General features: G+C 38.3%; 1 long non-coding RNA gene across 1 annotated transcript; it reads left to right on the forward strand.

The window, feature by feature from the left end:
- The first annotated feature begins 4,295 nt into the window (after nucleotides 1–4,295).
- On the forward strand, nucleotides 4,296–6,722 carry LOC136287853 (uncharacterized). Its single transcript, XR_010720384.1, has 3 exons — nucleotides 4,296–4,329; nucleotides 4,996–5,099; nucleotides 5,199–6,722. It is a non-coding gene; the product is annotated as an uncharacterized lncRNA (long non-coding RNA).
- Nucleotides 6,723–8,855: the final 2,133 nt, after the last annotated feature.

The following is an 8,855-nucleotide window of genomic DNA, read 5'->3' on the forward strand; positions in this document are numbered from 1 at the left end:
CTTTTGCCCACTGTTCCCCAGAACTGAACTAAAAGGACTAAAAGGACTTTCATGCTCACCCAGGATGGCAGGTTTTATGTTCTTACTCTGGATTTACAACTCTGTCAGTGAGGTTGGAGCCTGGCCCGCTATATGTGGTCATTTTTCACTCTGTTCATTTAGCTCTTGTACTACACTTAAAGCTTTGGGGACAGGAAAAGACAAAAAGCACACAAGACTCTGTCTGCCTGTTTGTCTGTTGAACTCATTTACACTAATTGCTTCAATGTACTGACTGATTTCTTTTTAATTTATAAAATATGCCTATCCCTGGCTCCCAGTCCTTGCACAACAATGGGAGGGAAGGGGGTGGGGGGAAAGAACCTTACTAAGATTTGTACCATGCTGAGATAGGTACACCACAAAAGCATCCATGGAGAAAAAAAAACCAGCTCCACAAAGACTTTAAAAAATTGCCCTTCCTTTGCAGTATGAAAGAAAACTAAAATAGGTTCTGTCAGTGTTAAGGAAAAGGCAAATCTACAGATGATTCAGAATTAGGATGCATGTCTTCTGTGCTAAAGTATTACAAGTATATTCTAGAATTACATGAATTAGTGTGTATATAAATAGACAAAAGGAGCAAGTAGGATGCAAAGAGGAACTATTAGGTGGGGCAAACAGCTGAGGAGAGGGAATGGCAGCTCTTAGACACATATGTGAGATTTGGGAGGGGCATCTCTGGGACAGCTGAGGCTCAGACTACAATCAGACAGTACCAAGTCACAAAAAAAGAGCCAAACCAAAACCAACCTGATAGTCTGAGGATCAAATTTATAATGAGCAAGGCAATCCAATGGACAAGTGTCATTTTCATGTAGCATAACCTCACTGCCCAGGGCACCAAGAATATCTATGTGCACATAAATACTCTGCATTCCTTTTTAACATACAGCTCACTCAAATTTCCCTTTTTATTGTATCATTGCTTTTTTGAAGCTTAGAACGTAAATTTTAAAATATTCTAGAAGCATGAACTCACACATATTAGTACTCCACCAGGTCCCTTTGCCAATGGAGTAAATTAATTTCCTCTAAATTTATTTCCTAAAGCTCTGTGGAAAAAAAATATACATTATATGTATATATATATATATGTGTGTGTGTGTGTGTGTGTGTGTGTGTGTGTGTGTATACATATATATATATATATACACCCAGCAAAGAAAGGATTCCTCTTTTTCATTTAAAGCTTATGCACGTGATTTATTCTTCATTCAATAAAGTCCAAAGGAAAAAAACAGTGGGAACCAAGAGACCTATTTCTGTTAGCAGTTCTCTTTGTTCTTTGGCATATAATTCATTTAGTCTTAGTTTATGAGTCTGTAGCTTCCCCAAAGTATAATGGTGATAATAATTGTTGTTCTCTGTAAAAATTGTGTATTTCTCAAGAATGAAATTCCTCTATATAAGTTAAATATAAATCCAATGCTATATCTTATCCATCCTATCTATTAGTTTATTCCTAATGCTAACACTTACACTTACTTGGATATAATTTAATTCTCAGCAAGTCTTTCTGCTGTTTTTCCTCTAATTAATTAACCCTGGATTAGCCCATGTAATTTAAATACATCAAAGTTTTCAAAAGAAATTTCTTGGTTTTTTTCTTTCCTTTTTCCTCTAAAAGCAATTACATTGCTACTACAAGCAATTAAAATGACTCCAGGAAAACTGAAATCCTTCATCCAAACAAGTGAATTGCACAAGAATGGGTGAAATGGAAACTTCACTTCCACTGCTTTCCATGGGAAGGTGCCTTATTGGGATGTTTAAAGCCAGCAGGACCATGAGCTTTGATTTTTACATTTGCTACATGGCTGCTTCTTTTTTTAATAAATCTTTCACATTTATCAGTAACATAGTGGTAGATCAATAGTGATGGCTTTAAAACCTTTAAATCTGGTGCAGGCTGGCTGGGATGACTCATAGATCATACAAGTTGGAGTTATGGAAACAGAGCAGGTGGCATTTTGTAGACAAAGCTCTGCAAACTGCCCAGGCGTGCCTGAACACAGCTTGCTCTTCATGGGCCACTACAGGCACAAGACAGACAGAAAGTGCCTGTGTAAAAGCATCCATGAGTCTGGACTTCCACCTCCATGTTTAGCAGTTACTGGTAACATTTTCTTAAGAGACAGAACCTGGAAGAAACAGGATCCAGCCCTGCTCTGATTGCATGGGTTACCAGCTGCAAATGAGCTTCCACAGACAGTGCTAAAGGGAGGTGGAAACAATCTCAGTTCCATGTACCCTTGCTCCCCATACTGCATCCAGCTGAGGACAGCGCTTTGTTAAGAGCTGACAATATCTAGGAGATAAACACAATGTCAATGTCACACAATCCACCTCACAGACAAGTGTCAGGTCATATAATAAGCACCAACATCAGGGAGAAAAAGCCATGCATTAAAAATTAGAAATTGAGCACAGATTTTAACCTGGGATGGATATAATTATTGTTTAAGGAAACTATCAAGAGAACCAATGGAGACTTCAATTCAAGACCTTCTCATATCCTGACTGACTGCCTCGTTGAAAATACAATAAAAAATGTGCCATGCTCAGTGCAGAAGGAACTGGAAAGAGTTTGATAGCAGTTTAACATAGGGACTCCACTGAATTGAACAAATTTTTATGCTAAAATTTTGAGCAGTGAATACTCAATAGAGTTTGACTCAGTCACAAGCAGCCTTGAAGAGAAAACAGATTATCAAAGGCTATTCTTAGCAAATAACTAAAACCAGCATATAGATGAAACACATTATTAAGACCAGCATATGAATAAAAGAGGAAAGATTTTGGCAAATGCAACTGGGTAGGGCGTTCTTTAATATTTTTTCCAGTGGAAGAAATTGGACGATAGATTTCACAAGTTTCCCTCTCCTTGCTTCCTTACATGTCTTAAAGTAGTATAACAGCAACCTAACGCCCAATGAGACATTGTTAGAGAAATCTAGGATATGCCAAACTTTGTGCCAGACCATCTTAAAAATATATATGATGACTGTGACTGCAACTGACTATCTATCTTTAGCAACAATGCTGCATCAATATTAAAACTTTTCCATGGATGAAATACTTGGGCAGCTACCCAAGATATCACTACTTTAAATTCTATACAAAGATGACTTTCATTTTTAAGAGCTTAAGGTATGAATACATTTAATTTCACATTATATTGCTGAAAACAAAGATGGACAAGAGAAAGCAATGTCAAATAGTCCACAATAGTTTCACAAATATGGGATAAGATAGATCTGATGTTACAAGAAGATCCTCTCATATATTAAATCAACATTACTATAAACTAAAGCAGTTGCATTTGTTGTTTTCAAGATTTTTTGAAAACAGAAATTGCAGACCATGTGAGCTAATGCAATAAATAACAGTATTTAAAAATAAAATGAAAGGCTTAGAAAAACCTATAAAATGTGAGATTAATGCATGTACAGCTGAGGCATCATTGTGCAATTTGATATAACAGACCCTTGAAAGCAGCAGCTCAGGTTGCAACTTTTACTGAAGCATTTTAATGAAATTTGTGGTATCTGGTGAGATGTGAGCCATGTAAAACATGGAAGATCCAAACAAGCATCCAGTGTTCTGATTTCTACTGCTTCAGGATTTTTTATTCCTGAAGTAACTTTCTTCTTAGTCTGAAAAATTCAGAGGTGTTAAATGAATCCCCTGTACTTGCCCAGAAGCAAGGGGAGATATGCACTAATCTCTCCTGCAGGAGTGCCATTGCTATCCAGATGAGGCAGGGAGTGAGTTAACCCTGTCAGTTGCTGGAAGAGTTGATGTGATGATGAGGCTTGACTCTGTAGATGGCCCCAGGAACTCCAGCACCTTCCTTGCTCCTTAGGGGATTGCCATCTGACTTAGAAAGATCACCTTGAGGGTTGATACATTTGGTGGACAGAGCAGTTTCCTAAGTTATGTATGTGTTCATTCCTTCCCTGCACCCCCCTCCCCCCCCCCCCCCCCGCCAAAACTAACTTTCTTAAATACAATTTTTTTCCTGCCTGCTGTCATGCAGACATTTCTGTCTGCTGTGAGACTTAGGTTAGCAGAGACTTCTGCATCTCTGACAAAGTCATCAAATCAGAACCACACACAGACTGAATTAAGGGGAAGCAAATATACTCCTTTAATTACTTGTTTGCTCCTTCCCAACCAGCTGTACCACCTCAACATAGATTATTAGTTAAGCTATAAATGTCAGTCACTGCCTAAATTGGATAATGTGCATTGCAACTTAGCAGTGGGTGCTCCAGGATATGTGAGGTCAGATTCACCTACATGAATACTTTCTTATCTAGTTTTCTGAATTTCTTTAAGAATCAGTAGAAAAAAAAATAGGCACTTTAGACCTTCATTTGTCTCTTCCTAGCAGAGATATCTAAAATAGGTCAGATGACTCACACTTTAAAAGCACCCATTTCCCCCTCTTGAGCCTAAAGTTACTAGTTCTAGTGTAGTCACCTAGAGTGTAGATGGTGAAAGTCAGAGGAGATGGATTGCATGAACCATGCTCTATTTAGCTGTAGGCAGCAGATTTTTAGATGCATTTGTCTTCCAAAATTGGGTATGAACTTAATTTCAGCAATTCTTCCTACCAAGTGCTAAACTGTATCTTTGGTGCATAATTCTTCTAAAACCATCCTCTTTTCTGAGCACAGGAGAATGTGAGTCAGGGTGAGCTGGGAAGCCCATGTCCTGTGATTACATTTATTCTGGAAGGCACACATGACTCTAACTGTGAGCTTGAGATGGGAGCTGTTAGGCCTTGCCATTCCTTGCCTTTAGCAGTATTCAAGAGTCTAGACAAGGAAAAAGTGCATTTGTAAACCTGTGTTTCCCTGCTCTGCAGTCAAAGTACAACACTTTGAGCTGTAAGGTGTACTCTGTACTTGACCCAGAAGACCTCATGCGCCCCTTTTGTTCCTACAGAATTAACAGACAGACAAATCAGAGCCCTTCCCAGAGTGGCTGTGAGGGAGCAGGACTTGCCTGCAGTCTGAACAGAGGCTCAGTGCAAGGAAGTGGACAACAAGGTCAGCAACAATTCTGACTTCAGATGCCTCCTCAGACCAGTGAAATCAGTTAAATACTGTCATAGCTCATTTCACTAACAGTTTTTGGGTTCCCAACAGCAGAAGAAGACAGGTTGTGCTACTAAGGGACACACAAGTCCTCTTCAAGGGAGTGCCTTCTCACTCTTCTGCTCCTGAGTATGTAAACTCCCTAAACACTGGCACCTCAGCACTAGCTGTGCCATGACCACAGATATCTTCTCCTCCGATCTAATTTCTGTATGGAGTATATATCAACTGCATTATGTCTTCTTGCTGGACTCTGGGACACAGTGTGGGACTTCAGAGACATTAACAAGCACATTCCTCATGGACTTCCTTGGAAAGCATCACTACTTGGACAAGCCTTAATATGACACCCACTTTGGTTTCTATGTCATATTCATCCCATTGTTTTTTATGATACATTTGAGGAGTATATGGAAGCATATTAAGTAGTATTTTCTTTTCTTTCTTTTTTTCTTCCCCTTTCGTTCTCTTCCCCTTCCCGGTTTTCTTTCTTTTCTGTTTTTTTCTTTTTCTTTTTTTTTTTTTTCCTTTTCCTTTTCCTTCAATCATTATTGAACATCTGTATAGTGCTAACAGCAAGATCAAGAAATATCTTGTGTCTGTACAGCTGTTCTTATGACAGCTACTCCATAGGATGCAGAAGTTTCTCATTCCTGCTTCCAGACCTCCCTAGAGCATCTGCCCACATCTAAAAGTGAAAAGTTTAAAATCCTGCCCTAATATAAACCAATGTGACTGTGACGTTCTTTATTCATTCCCTACTCATTGTGAAAAATAAGCAAAGTTTTTATTTTTCGTCCAGACTGTTTGATGCCTTGTTAAACTGCTGTCCAAGGGCAAATTCTTTTTGTCATCCAGACCTGTAGGGTTGCTAAGCACACACAAGGATAAAGATACATTCTGATTACTCAATACTTGTTTTACAAAGTCTGCAGCTGAAAACAATATTGCGTCACACAGTCTACTTTTGCAATCCAGGGTGGAAACCTAGAATCCCAAATTAAACAAGTTTCAGCCATAGGTGTGTGTTTTGGAATAATTCACTTGTAGAGAAATGGAAAACTCCAGACTGTTCAGCAAAAAAAAAAAAAAAAGGAAACATTAATTAAGGCTGCATAAAGGCCAGCAAAATGTTAAATCATTTAAGGAGTGGGATAATGACTATTTTAAATATATCGACTTTCCTGAAAAGTCTGGATAAGGTAATGTCTCCCATTTTGGGGCACATGCACAACACTGAAGTCACTAGAGTAATTCAAGAATTTAAATTCAAGTCAGAGGGCGTTTTCAGATGTTGGCAATAGATTTTAGACACACCTGTACGGCATGAACAGAAGTTGATGACAAGGTTACCAGAGATGTAAAGAATACTGATGGGGTTTTTTTTTCTTAGGTATTTCTCCAGCTCATGGCTCATGTTGCATATGCAGATGTGGCATTCGATTGGAGAAATTACTCTAAGCACCTGACAAGTCTGAGAATATGAAGCTTGGGGAAGTGAATATTCAGACTGCAGCAAGGTGATGCAGAATCAGGGAAGAAGTTTGGTTTGATTTATGAATAAGTAAGACATAAAGGTGGCAAGTCAGTGGCATAAATTTTATCAGAAGGAGACCAGCTTCTATGTAAATGGCTGTTGGATGCCCAAACTTTCATTAATCTTGGCAGTCATCCATAGGATAGGCTCTGTTTTCACAATGTCTCAGAACAGCAAACTTGATAAACACTTTGAAATGATTTGTGTATATAGGCTGGTAGGTAGGCAGGCTTTAGACTTTAAATTTAGGTGAAATATTATTCTTGTTTCGTGACCAGAAGTGTCATGAATTCAGGTGAATAGGAAAGAATCTGTGAATCAAATCTCACATCCCTAAAAATAAAACAGTTACAGAATTTGGGATTATGAGTCACAAAATGACTATTACAACTTTGAAACCACATTCTTGTAATGATGACTATGAAAGGAGAGAATAATGAAACAATCTTTTCTGGGAATCTCAATTGGAAAACTAAATTATTTTGTCCATTGGTGATTAATCTGGAACAGGAAAATTATGATTTACAAAGAAAACCTTTGGACTCTCATGAAGAATTACATGTTACTTCCAGTGGATCTGTCCATTGGGAGCAAGGATTCCCCCACTAAAACAGGGCAGTGAATATTCTCTCAATCAATTAACTGAGTTTGCCAAAGCTGTTCTTGCTTTTGGTTCCAGTGACTTTTCCTGCATCATTTTAGTACCCTATTCTCCAAAACAACTATAAAATTCACGACTGAATTTTTTTAGGGAATAGCTATTAAATTACTTTCAGTAGAATCTTGGCTGTAAAGGCTGCAATCCTACAACCATGAAACAGGGGAAAAAAAAGAAAAAAACAACCAAAAAAACCCAAACAAACAAACTTGCCTTTTTAAAAGTCTACTTTCCAATTTTTTTTATTACCTGCAAAGGGGGAAAGGCAAGATCATTTTTAGAAAACGTTGATACACTAACATCTTTGTGCAAAATGCTAAAGAAAGCCATCAAACATAAAAAAAGGCCCCAATCCCTGAACCTAAACAAACCACCATAAAGCCAGACTCCAAAAAAACATTTTTGAAATTACTCCCACAACATGAAAGAGAACAGCAGCCTGGATGACTGGTAATGTATCTAGCAAAACATCCCACTCAGAGTTTGTGAAATGCTTGGAGAACAAAATATGTACCACTGCATAGTGATCAGCCACAATCTGCAGGGAAAGGAACAGTGCAGAACTCATCATGATTTAGTAGGTAATTTACCACTGGGGTAGACTTTAAATCTCACTACTGGCAATGTGTCATGAAGCAAGTAGAAAATGTTGGTGCCACCTATTGGTAAGAAATGAGATTTGGAAATTATTCAAGCTAATTTGCATAAATCTAAAGGAAAATGAAAATAAACTGACCATGTTTTGCTTCATGCTTTAGCAGTTTTGAATGCAGTATCTAGAGTGAACTCTTTACTTTGGCTTCCGTTCTGCAGAGGTTTACATATGTGTTTAACAGCGAATTACAAGTTATCTGTGCTTGCAGTTAAGAAGAAGATGAAGAATTTAGGTTGTATTTCACTTCAGTTTGCTTGCAGTAGAAGTTAATTTTTAAACTACACTCAGGACACTATGAAAATGTTGAACAGGAGATGGGTTACTAGAGTCAAAATACACAGCTTTGCCAGCCCAATTTCATTGGGTAGTACATCCCCTACAGAAGCTTTGGCAGTGGTATGTTTGGCATAGTACATTGACACTGTTGTTATTCAGTGGTCTGAAAGGAGGATTCTGTTCAACTCTGCACACCCCATTTGCCATCCATGCTGGTGAGATATACTGACTCAGAGAAAAAGCAATCCTCCTTACTACATGGAAGTGACCTTTGTTACCTTACCAACTTGGTGCACCAAGTTCTGCTTTAGCTCATTGCAGTAATAGCCCTGGAGTTGCAGGGGACACATTCAAGGCACGTGTTGGTGTTCATTGATGTTTGCTGCTGCAGTCTGTTTCTGCAGATGCTGAAGACAGGAGTGCTTTGGTATACAGAGATCTTGACTGTAGCAGTGGTTGAAGACACATTTGACACTCACGGAATCAAGCATCTGCTGCCACTGCTAAAAGAAGATTTGCTGTGATTCTTCAATAAAAACAGTCTCATATATGAGATTTCAGGGCACCAGATAAAAATTTTAG

This window comes from Chamaea fasciata, unplaced genomic scaffold (assembly GCF_029207755.1).
Source record: "Chamaea fasciata isolate MVZ Bird 193981 ecotype frontalis unplaced genomic scaffold, bChaFas1.0.hap1 SCAF_3, whole genome shotgun sequence".
Classification (NCBI taxonomy): Eukaryota; Metazoa; Chordata; class Aves; order Passeriformes; family Sylviidae; genus Chamaea; species Chamaea fasciata.